Here is a 13,613-nt window from a genome sequence, read left to right on the forward strand (position 1 = left end):
AAATAGAGGTTAAATTTTTTCCAAAACATTTATAAATGATGTTTGCATGAAAGATAATGATGTATTTTTTTTTTTAACATTATGACTACTCTAATCTAATTTCGAAAAATATGTTAATGTCTCTCCTTTCTTTTGTGTTGAAATGTACTCCCTCTGTTCCTAAAAGATTGATTTTCTAGATATTTTACATATTTTAAGAAACAATCATTGATTAATTATTTATTTTTATTAAACATTTTTTAATAAACTATGAACCAATAGTAATCTAAAACAGTTAATCATTACGTCTTAAAATCTACTCTCTCTGTTCCTTAAAGTTTGATGTTTTAGTGTTTTAGGTTTGTTCCACAAAGATTGATTTTCTAGCTTTTTATTTTATTTTTTATTAATTGTTTTTAACAAATCGTAGATTTCAAGACGTAATGATTACAAATAATTAACTGTTTTAGATTACTATTGGTTCATAGATTATTAAAAAAATTAATTAAAAGAAAAAATTATCAAATGATTAAATCGTGATTGTTTCTTAATATATGTAAACTCTAAAACATCAAACTTTCAGGAACAAAGGGAGTACGATTTGTTAATATCAATTAATTAAAATAAAGAAAAAATATAGAAAATCAATCTTTGTGAAACAAACTCAAAACATTAGAACATCAAACTTGTAGGAACAAAGAGAGTAAAATTTATTGGCCAACAACAAAATATATATATTATATACTCTCTCCGTTCTTTTATAAGTGATGTTTTAAGCTTCTAATTTTGTTCTTAAATAGATGATATTTTCAATTTTTAATGTAAAATTAATTACGTTTTTATTGGTTTTGACAATTTATATTCTGTAGATTATTTTTTAATTGGTTAATTAGATAATAAATTATGTTTTAATTTAGAAATAAACAAAAATTAAATTATTTTTTAATCTATGTGCATTTTTCTAAAATATCACTTATAAAAGAACAAGGGAGTATATATAAAATAAAATCAACAAAGATGAAAAAACAAATTAGAGAATTCCGAACAAACTATAACAGTGGGAACGAAGCATCGGCATGTGTCTTAGAACTAAAACATTGGGAAATCTGTAATTGCCGAATTTTTTTTTTTTTTTTTTTGCTAAGAATATAAATATTTCATAAAATGAAAAATTTAAGGAGTTACATGAAGTAGATCCTATAGTTTGGTCCCATGGCAAAAAAGGATAAAAAACATGGAAGCAAAATCAATCAGTCCATTGACATCAACAAAAGCAGTGACGCTTTCGGAATCAATGAAACGATAAAACGATCCTGAAGTATTCTAAATGATGACACCTCAAGGGAGAAACATCGTGTTGTCAAACGGCGAAGATTGAATCAAAGATAACTAAAACGAAAGGAAGCCTTTCACTGGTGGCCCAAGAACCTGAGCCGTCAACGGCGTTGAAACAAAGAGCAAAACAAACACCGACTCCACCCGCGTAATTGCCGAATTGGTAATATGATATCTAGAACATCAATGATCGACTACTTTTAAAACTTATGTTATGTATATATCGTGAATTTTGAGTTTGATATAAACATACAGAGTGTGACAGACCCACATTTTTTAATGTTATTTGATAAGAAGCATGTAACGGGACCTTTCATTGTTCACCTATCGTCCAGACACATGCAATAATTGCATGTTTTTCTGTCTTTGAGTATAATATAAAGAGAAAATGAGAAATCAATCAATAGAAGAAACGTTTAAACAAGAGATATCCAAAAAAATAAAAAATAAAAAAATACATTCAAATATTATAATATATATATGTATATATGTGTAATTTGGTGAAAGCCACAAATCTATATATAATAGCAATCTAATAAATACCATTTGCACATCTGAACGGTTACGTCTTTTTATCGCAACTTTTCGTTTAAATCGGTTATTTTTTTACAGTTATTTTGGTTGCATCTTTTTATCGCAATTTTCGGTTTAATCGGTTATTTTTTTTACGGTTATGTCGTTTCTAATAAATACCATTTGCACATCTGAACGGTTGCGTCTTTTTATTGCAACCTTTCGTTTAAATATTTATGGTTGTTTTTCTTACAGTTATTTTTGTACGGTCATGTTGTTTAGTTGAATTTCTTCTTACGTAAACCAATAAACTACATATAAAATTGGTTTTATTTCATAGTTTACATATGGATATATTTAATAGTATAACCTCCTTAATTATATCATTCATTTAACATTTACGTGATATCACGGGAAAACAAATATAATAGCAATCTCAATAAATGTCATTTGCAAATTTCAACGGTTGCGTATTTTTATCATAACTTTTTTTAAAAATATTAGCGGTTATTTTTTCGGTTGTGTTTTTTATCGCAACTCTTCGTTAAAAAGATTGACAGTTACTTTTTTTTTTTACGGTTATTTTTCAGTTGTGTCTTTTTTATCGCAACTTTCCGATAAATATTGGCGGTTACTTTTTTCGTTTCTGTCTTTTATCGCAATTTTCCGTTAAAATATTGATCGTTATTTTTTCTCAGTTGTGTCTTTTTATCGTAACTTTCCGTTAAAATATTAACGGTTATTTTTTCTCAGTTGTGTCTTTTTATTGCAACTCTTCGCTAAAATATGGACGGTTATTTTTTTCGTTGACGGATATTTTTTAGGTTGTGTCTTTTTATCCTTTCTGTTAAAATATTGATTGTTACTTTTTTCGTTTGTGTATTTTATCTCAACTTTCGGTAAAAATATCCACGGTTATTTTTTTCTCGGCCATGTCTTTTTATCGCAACTATCTGTTAAAATATTGACAGCTATTTTTTCTCGGTTGTATCTTTCATCGCAACTCTTCGTTAAAATATTGACGGTTATTTTTTCTCGGTTGAGTCTTTTTATCGAAACTCTTTGTTAAAATATTGACGGTTACTTTTTACGTTGACGAATACTTTTTCAGTTGTGTCTTTTTATCTTCACTTTCCGTTAAAATATTGACCGTTATTTTTGCGGTTGTGTTTTTTATCGCAACACTTCGTTAAAATATTGACGGTTACTTTTTTTTGTTGATGGTTATTTTTTTGTGGTGTTTTTTTTTAAACGCAACTTTTCGATAAAATATTGGCGGTTATTTTTTCTCGATTGTGTCTTTATATCGCAACTCTTCGTGAAAATATTGAAGGTTATTTTTTTCGTTGACGGTTATTTTTCAGTTATGTCTTTTTATCGCAACTTTCCGTTAAAAAAGTAACGGTTATTTTTTATGTTTTGGTTTTTTATCGCAATTTTTCGTTAAAATATTGATAGTTAATTTTTCGTTGACGGTTATTTTTTCGGTTGTATCTTTTTTATCGCAACTTTCTTTTAAAATATTGACGGTTATTTTTTCTCGGATGTGTCTTTTTATCGCAATTCTTTGTTAAAATATTGACGGTTATATTTTTTATTGATGGTTATTTTTTTTTGTCTTTTTATCGCAACTTTCCGTTAAAATATTAACGGTTATTTTTTCGTCTGTGTTTTTTTTTATCTCAAATTTCCGTTAAAATATTTAGAGTTATTTTTTGGGGATAGTTCTATTTGTTCAATTATAGTCGTATTTTTTCAGTTTACGGTTGTGTCTTTATAGTTGCATCTATTCATTTAAATAAGTCTGTTCACTATATTTCATTGTATTTTTTCATCACAACTTTTTGTATGAATAGTTGTCTATTAAAATTTTCATGACTTTTGAACTCTATATATTTTTCCTTCTTCCTAAGTAGTTCCCGAATTTTTTATCTTTAACATAGATTATTTATTTTATGATGAATCAAAAAAAAATAATCTGTAAAATGGCTCCAAATTCTTTATTCTCTAAACTATTTCTAAACATACATCATTTAATATTAAAGAAATTATTCACATTCTTGATCTAACTTAAGTTTTTTCGGAATGATTATAAAAATGGAGAAGTTTTAATCAACTTTACATATAATATTTTAATGAAGTAACAACAATTGGACGGATTATCTAGTGAATTTTTTTATCTAACTATTTTATATAGTAACAATGATGCTTTCTATTTTAAGGCAATATATATGAGTTATATACAAAAAAATATTGATGTTGCATTAACACTATTACAAAGTCCGAATATGAGAAGACATGCTCATATGAAGCTTGTGATTGGGTGTTTTAAATTTGGTAAGCGTTAAATGAACTGTTTCAAATGGTTTGGTAATCCAGAAATCTTTTACATTATTAGGAAAAAAAAAATGCTTCCAATTCGTCAAATGTTATTCAAGGAAGAAGTTTTTTAGTCAGTTAATTTATCAATATAAATACAAATTTATGAGATCTTGTAAGTATTTATTTTTTTGTTATAGATGTAATTTACGTGATCAAATTTTATATTTTTTCTAATATATATAATAGAATAAATATTAACTTTATATTTAAAGAATAATGGGCAATAAAAAAACACAAATTCTCTGGCGAAGTTCTTAGTCATCCACAAGTCATTCTGAGTACTGACTCCATCCGAATTTTTGAGTTTTGACCTGCTAGAATTTTTCATCTCTATATTATAACTCTTCGTTATGTATTTTGTCACTTATAAATAATTTACATTCATAAAAAATATTTCAAATGTGTTTTTAATCATAATTCTTCTTTTTATATTTTTATTCATAAATTGTTTTAACATCTTTGGAAAATATTTATGATATAACTTTAAAACATAGTTAATTTTATATAATAATTCATATATTTGAATATATTATCATAATAATTTAATACATAAACACAATCAAATATATTTGTTGAAACTGAGTTCCCCCGCGACATCGCGGGGTTCATAACCTAGTACTAAATAGTTTAAATGGCTAAATTCTTTTTTCTTAATTATAAATTGTTTATGTTCTTATAAATTTTTTTTTTATATATTTTTTCGTAGAAATATTTATGTTTATCGTTTATCTCAAATGAAATTTGTATCTACTATACATTTTTGCAACATTTTTTGGGGTTCCTAATCGGATCAAATTTTGTTTAATTTTGACCCGGAAATCTTCAATCGGATATTTCCTTATTTTTGAAAAAATTAAAAAACGAAAATTAATCAATAAAATCTAAAAAATATATATTTTCTCAACTAATTACTATACCTAAACTCTTTATTTATGGCATATTCTCTAATTTTTATAGATATAGAAATCAAATATGATTATTTAATGCTAATATAATAAATTTGAACTAATTTCCTAAAACCTCTCTACCTAATTAAAACATAAATATATGATTCTCATTTCACTTTTATATGATCTTATATTTATATTATTTTGAACTATTATAAAATATATATACTTAATAAAAAAATTCGATTTTTTTCTGCATATGCTATGATTCAAAATTTTTTAAAACGGACATATATTACTCAATCGATGAAGAAAAAAATATGTGTACAATCTATATTAAGATTTTTGAAAAACAAATTTGCGCGTTTAATCAGGTCGTATTTTTTTTTTCACTCTGACCCGGAATTGAGTCATTCAGATATTTTCTTAATTTCTACAATTATCTAAAACGGGACAATATACCACGGTGAAATCTTAAAATTAACAAATCGAAATACAATTATTTAGTATTCTAATATACATTTTTAAAATATTTTTACGGGTTGGTCTAAAAACACACACTAATTTGAAAATATATATATATATATATATATATATATATATATATATATTATAGAAACTATTTGAAAGCAAACTTTTAAATTGACTCGAATTATATGTCTTTTAAATAAAAGTGTTATTAAAAGAAATAACAAAATGATGTTTAATTTTACGGGACATGATTATATGGTGGGACGGGTCGGATTTGGATTGATATTAATACGGGATAATATATCACGGGTGAAATCCTGGGATTAACAAATCAAAATACAATTATACAATTTTAAACACTAAATAAAACAAATACAACTTAAAATTTTCATTTTTAGTTACAACGCATGTGACTCGCAATGTACAACAAAAAATATTATATACAACAAATTCATCAGTTTATAAAAAGATAAAAAAAAATCAAATAATTAACCTGCGGTGTACCGCGGGTAACAATCTAGTCTATAGATAATTGTGCAGGTCATCAACTTCTGGAGAATAAACAACTTTACCCAAAGTAACATACAATCGGAAAACTCTATAATATATACTCGTATCTTTTTAAGTATGCTATAAATTATTTTTTCTCGTTTTTTTTTTTTGTTTGGATCCTCATTGAAGTATAACTTAAGAAGTGTGTCTATAGAAAGATATATCCCCATGTTCGGATATTAGGTTTTCAAATCTCGTGTTTGGCCTTATCATGACTGTTGATCTTTTTTTCAAAATTGATATAAATATAAATATCATTAGAAAAACTGAAAGTTTAAAAGTTACATATCAGTCGCACAAGATGGTGATGGTACACATTATAAAGACATGTCCATGTTAGGTTTAATCGAAGATGAAGGTTGCATCTTCCGTCTAAAGACACTCTATACACATAATAAAGAGAATGTCTCGACATTTAAATATTTGATGTGTTTGTGTTTCCAATTTTCTGTGCTACATGTGTTTCGCACTCTTTACATGCGGATGTTCTTTGTTACTATTTGGGTAGTGCAGATTAATGCGGAAGATTTTCTTGCATAATCTCGCAATATTTTTGACATCCACATGTTGCTTTCCGATATGATGATATTTTATAAATTGTTACCAACAAGCACTTAAGTATATATGTTTAGATTTGGTATTGGTTTTACGACAATATTAGCACAAATTACTAGGTTGGAGGTGTTAGAGCAACCACAGTGATTAGTTTCTAAGTAAGGTTTCTATGTATTTTTTATTAATAAATTTTGATAGTTTTGTAGTTTAGAGATTTTGTAGAGTTTTTGAAAATTTTATGGTCCATTGGTGGAATCCTTAAGTGGGTTTCTAAAAACTAAAATAAAATTTTTAAAAATTTTTTGTTAATATTTTTATTTGAACAAACATGATTATTATTAGGAATTATAAAATTTTAAACATACATGATATAAAAAGAAGAAAAAAAAACATATTAAAAAAGTAAAAAAAATAACGATTACATTTTAAGATTGATTCTGGTAATAATGTTGCCATACATGTTCAACTAAATCAGCTTTCAATTCTTCATGTTTAATCCGATCACGAACTCGGGCTCTAGTGGCCATCATATTACCGAGATTTGAAGGCATATCTCTAGCATAGGTGAAATCCACTTGTGAAGAGCTGGCTGATTCTGGATGTACGAATTCAGATACATCAAACTGAGTATACCCATCTCGTTCGTCCACTACTATCATATTGTGAAGTATTATACATGCTCGCATAATATTTCCAATTTTAACCTTATCATGAAAAAGAGCTGGATGTTTGACAATGGCAAACCAAGCTTGCAAAACTCCGAAAGCACGTTCAACATCTTTACGACAAGTTTCTTGAGTTGTAGCAAATAAAGAAGCTTTATCACCTTGTGGAATTGAAATTGATTGGATAAATGTAGCCCATTTAGGATAAATTCCATATGTGAGGTAGTAAGACAAATTATAGTCTTTCCCGTTGACTACGTATTTCACTTTCGGAGCTCGACCTTGTAATATATCATCAAAAACTGGTGAGCGATCAAGAATATTGATATCGTTTAAAGTACCTGGAGGTCCAAAAAACGCGTGCCATATCCAGAGATCTTGGGAAGCAACGGCCTCTAAAACGATTATTGGTTTTCCTGATCCACGTGTATATTTTCCTTTCCAAGCGGTGGGACAATTTTTCCACTCCCAATGCATACAGTCGATGCTTCCTATCATCCCGGGAAATCCACGTTTCTCTCCAATATGGAGTAGTCGTATAAGATCATCTCGTGTGGGTCTTCTTAGATACTCATCCCCGAACAAATTTATGATTCCTTCTGCAAAATGTTCCAAACATAACAGGACGTGCTTTCACCAATTCGGAGGTATTCATCAACCGCATCAGCCGCAATACCATATGCGAGCATACGAATTGCTGTTGTAGACTTCTGTAGTGCCGAGAAACCGAGTCTTCCGGTAGCATCTCTTCTTTGTTTAAAGTATGGGACTTCATTGGAGAATCTCTCAACAATACGCATGAACAACGGTTTGTTCATTCTAAACCGGCGTCGGAATATATGGGGAGGATATGTTGGATTTTCTGTAAAAATAATCGTTCACTAATTGGATGTGACCTTCTTCACGATGTCTTTCGATATATGCTTTTTTCTTCTTTGGCTTGACTCGTTGACGATTACCATAACTCTCTAATGCTTGATCACAACATTGATCAAACTTATCATCGAGATTATAGTTTGAAGAAGAACCTGCCATTTTAGCAAAATTATAGAAATAGAAAGAAGAGAAGAGTGTTTATTATTGTGATAAAGAGAGTTGATAGAAATATTGAAGTAGTGTAGAATTGTGTAGAAAGAGTAGTGTTCAACGGATTATATATAGAACAATAAAGGAGTAGTGTTCGGATTCTTATTATGTGGTGTACATTCATTCATACAAAATAAATGAGTAGTGAATGGTACAAAAGAATGGTACAATAATGAATGGTACAAATGAAAAAAACAATCAAGTTTGTGGTGACAAAACTAAAGTACATTCCTTGGTGACAAACTAAAGTACTTGATGTCGGCACTAAAGAACACTCCTTGTGGTCCTGCAAAATGTAATAAAAAGATCAATCATAACTATAACTTAAACTGAACACAAACATGAAACATAAGACAAACATAAACTCAAACTGAAACTGAAACTGAAATAACTCAAACTCATAAACTGAAACAACTCATTGATTAACATAGTCATACACTTAAACATAAAACATAGACTTAAAACGGACACTAAACATAAAAACAGACTTAAAACAGACACTTAGACAAACATAAACTGGAAACAGACACTTAGACAAACATAAACTAGAAACAGACACTAAACCTAAAACTTAAACTCAAGCCAACAACTCACTGATTAACTTGTTCTTAAGATCAATCTCTATGTCAAATAGAGGTTCTGTTTTCCCTAACAGACGCTCAAGCAACTTAGTCCTATTTTTCTTCTCTTTAATAATGATTAGCTTCTCTTTGGCAGCGTGATCTTTCTGTTTTATCTCCCAGATACTTTGTATCTCCTTCAAAGCATTGGTTTCTTCACCTTCAACCGGACTTAGCTTGGCTTTGTCTTTAGCTTTGGCTGCGGCTTTGGCAGCCTTAACACCAATGGGACGAGCTTCCTTGTCTTCAACGCCAACAAAGTCAGAGTCAGCTTCACATTTTCTTCTCTTTGCTTTCCCATGAGTAGACTGACCAATCCACTTTTGATCATATCTAAGCTCCCTCCAAGCATGCTCACAAGTAAACTTGCAGCCATAATCTTTCGAGAAGATCTGATGTGCCATAGACACCACATCATCATCATTCTGACCACTTGTTTGTTGTTTGCTTGCGGCCAAGTAGCTCCCTACAAACTTGTTCACGGCGTCATTCACTTTTGACCACCTCTGTTTACAACATATGTGGCCTCTCTTTTCCACACCTTTGAGCTTGGGACTTGAGTTGTAGTACGATGCTATACGTTCCCAGAACGCTGCCCCCTTTTGCTCATTGCCCACCACCGGATCTTTGGAAGTGTTCAGCCACCCACTTATGAGAACAACATCTTCAGTTGAAGACCAATTCCTCCTTGGTTTCTTGGCTTTCTTTCCTTTCTTCCCAGCAATTGGTGTTTCATCTTCACTTAGATCATCATCAGACCAATCAGTGCTAAACACAGAGACATTTGTTGATCCAAGTTCCAAGCATTCATATGGATTTGATGGGAGAATGTGACTGTCATCTTGACTGTTCAACAGGTTTATAAAGCTTGAAGTATGATTATATGGATTCGTTGAATCCATATCTTTGTTTGTGGTTGTGTTTTAAAAATTAAAGGTTATGGTGCTGTGTTTTAAAGGCAAATTATGGCTTTGTTAGACAGCTCACAATCAATGCCACACTAAATACTATTAACTTAAGTTAACCTACCAAGCAATCATCACGGTTTTACAGTTTTAAATGCTATAAGAACTAGCATTTGACGTTTACCTACAAAAGCATTTGACGTTTATCTAACTATGACACTTCTATTTATATCAACCAAGAAGCATTTATCACAATAAATAACAGTAAAGCATTGATTTAATTACCAAGAGAATTGGTGCCTGAGGGAAATAGCGAGAAATTAGATCGCCAATGTTTTTAGCCACACCACAGAGCTCAACATCATCAAACCTCTCGTTTACATGTAAGTATCCAACAATAAGACTCACAATAAATAACAGTAAAGCATTGATTTAATTACCAAGAGAATTGGTGCCTGAGGGAAATAGCGAGAAATTAGATCGCCAATGTTTTTAGCCACACCACAGAGCTCAACATCATCAAACCTCTCGTTTACATGTAAGTATCCAACAATAAGACTTCACTGAGAATCAAGCAAACATATAGAAAACTAAGAACAAGCTAATAACAACATATGCAGCTCAAGCTTAGTACACGAACTAAAAATTTCCAGAATTCGTAATTCAATATACATACCAATGCAATCAGATCATAATATCTTTCAAAATTCAATTTCAAAGCTCATAAAATCAAATCGATTCGAAGAAGAAGAGATACGAACCATGATGAGGGTTTCGATTTGGTTCGAAGAATCGATTTGGGGAACAAACTCCAGCTCGATCATCATCCCGTGGTTGAATCAGTCGTTTAGGTGGATGATCTGTCATGATTTCATGAACAAATCACTAGATTGGCGTCGACGAACTGAAGCGTTTGGTGTCGCCGACGGAGACCCCGAAGAAGAAAAGAGAAAGAAGAAGAAAAATAAAACGCGTTTTTTGTTTTTTTTTGTCAACAACCTCTACCCAATAAAAAACATACACGTATGAGTTTCTATTGGGTCACGAAAATCCCATTTTTGGGAATGATCCTAAATGAATTGATCTGTTTTTCTTTCATCTGGGCTCATTTCTTCTTAGAACCCCATCTTAGAAACCAATTAAAAACCCTTGCTGGACTTGGTCTTAGTAGTTTATTTAACATTAGTGTTTTTTTTGTTTAACATTAGAAGTTGATAATTATATTCATGTGTTACACAAAATGTTAAGCTCATTTGTTTTCCAAGACAATTATTTTATTTAAAAAAAATAACTTCCTATCATGCTTTTTCTTTGTTATAATAGAAAATAAACAAAATAAAAGAGAGAGACGATCGTAGTAAATCAAATCACGAGTTTTAGGGGTATTCACATAACGTCATCCATTACTATTTCTAACAAACTGTCATTAAAACAAATACATTATGAACTTTTGAAAAAAAAATATATACATTATTAACTTCTCCTTTGGATCGCATTTCGAGTAATCCAAAAAATTCTAAGAAGCACATGGTAACTATTTATCAAAAAGAGCAAAACAAACATGGTAATTAACAATCGGAACAAAAACAAAGAATAACTTTCGATTAGGATCTTTTTTTGGTCAAATCTAACTATATTTTTTTAACCTATAAATACTAAAATATTTATATATTTCCTTAGGACTAAAATACTTTTTTGCACTTGATCAGAACTCAAATTTTAATAAAAACGTGTGAACCAAATGCATTTAGATAAAACTATATTCGTAGTTAAAAGATGTCGGCCAGAAAAACTAGAATATAAGTTTAATAAATAGTTATTCAAAATAGTGATAAGCGCAATTTCTTTGGAAAAGTTGTGATCGATACTAAAATAATATTTCAAGGAACACCAAAAAGTCCGACAAGTCACCAAGCTACGCATTTGGGCAGATTACTCTACGGAGGCGCGTGGGAGAAGAGCTATCTGGCGAGTGAGATATAGATCTCGTGATGTTTAAAGATATCGAAACAACTGAACAAGTTATTCAATTGGAGTTTGACTTTGGCCCTAAAAGAGATCTGTTTGTCCGTAAGTGAGTCCCACCACCACACTAGCTTAATCAGTTTGCTTACTATTTTAGATTTTGTACAAATAATCTTCTTCTTTTGTGGTCCTCTCCACTCCTGCTCTGCCACGTGCTTCACTCTGGTTCAATTTATTGAATTTTAAAGTACAAATGTTTTATTACTTGTCATTTTTTTTTTCTTTTTGGTTGCCTTGGTTCATTTTTGATGTTGTTGTTGTTTTTTTTTTTGTTAACTCAGGTAAATCTCTAGGCTTATGGAGGGGTCCAGGACGACTAGAACCACTAGTCCAGGCCCGTGGCTATGAAGGAAAAATAGAAACATTGGCCTACGACCATTTTTTAAAAAAATCAACTAAGCTTCTAACTTTTGTTTTTCATATTGGTTTAGTACTTTTTGTTTATTAATACAAGATTTGATAAAACATAAACAAAGAAAATGAGACTACGTTTTAAATTAGTAATTATGAGTTATGATTTACAAACTAAATTATAACTTATAAAAGAGACTATAACTACATTTTGGGTTTTCTTACTCAATTTGTTTGGAATGATGATGATTAGTAGTTTATAAACTTTGTTTTATATATCTAGGTAGCGTTTAGTTTTGGGGAAAATCCTAAATCATTCAAAAAAATATGGTTAACATGCACTTCTAATTTGATCTCCCATTTATAAGAGGACTATTAACCCGCTTTGGTCTCACATATTATTTTTTTTCAAAAAATTATTTTATATGGGTTGAGGTTTTTTATAACATCGCTTCTGGTGTCTATAATCCTAGACACGGCTCTGCACTAGTCCACCACCTCTGGTTAAATATTGTTGTTGTTGTTTTTTTTTTTTTTGGTGTAAATTGTTGTTGTTGTTGTTAACATGTTTTGGTGTTGCAAATACGTATGACAGTGAAGAGTAGAAAATAGATGTGGTAATTGTATGCAATGCATGGTTCGACGCTAATGCACAGACGATCATGTTGAAATATCAGGTTAATAATTTGGAAAGACCACGCTAGGACCATCGTCGTATATTTATATATGAAGAGTGGATATTTGATCATGGTGACTCTTGGATGGATGTACGATTGATTTATTGGTAGTTTAAAGAAATTGTTAACATACACTTCTTTTAGAATTATATAATTTAATTTGTGTTAGGAAATATTTTAAACGACATATAATCTATATTGTTCACATTTGTATGAGATACTCTCTCTGTTCCTAGAAGCTTGATGTTCTAGTGTTTTGGGTTTGTTCCACAAATATTAATTTTCTAGATTTTTTCTTTATTTTTAGTTAATTGATATAAATAAATCGTATATTTCAAGAGGTAATGATAAACTGTTTTAGATTACTATTGGTTCATAGTTTATTAAAAAATGTTTAATAAAAATAAATAATTAAACAATGATTATTTCTTAAAATATATGAAATCTCTAGAAAATTAATATTCTAGAAACAGAGGGAGTAGTTAGTAGAGTTTATATAATACTCCATCCGTCCCACAAAGATGAATTTTTTAGAAAAAAAATTTGTCCCACAAAGATAGAAGTTTTGTGTTTCCGATGTCAAATTTAAAACAGTTTACTTATTTTACCC

The 13,613-nt window shown here is 29.8% G+C and overlaps 1 pseudogene; it reads right to left on the reverse strand.

Moving 5' to 3' along the window:
- Window positions 1-7,084: 7,084 nt before the first annotated feature.
- LOC9329770 lies at window positions 7,085-10,331 on the reverse strand (annotated as a pseudogene).
- Window positions 10,332-13,613: the final 3,282 nt, after the last annotated feature.

This window comes from Arabidopsis lyrata, assembly GCF_000004255.2.
Source record: "Arabidopsis lyrata subsp. lyrata unplaced genomic scaffold ARALYscaffold_1, whole genome shotgun sequence".
NCBI lineage: Eukaryota > Viridiplantae > Streptophyta > Magnoliopsida > Brassicales > Brassicaceae > Arabidopsis > Arabidopsis lyrata.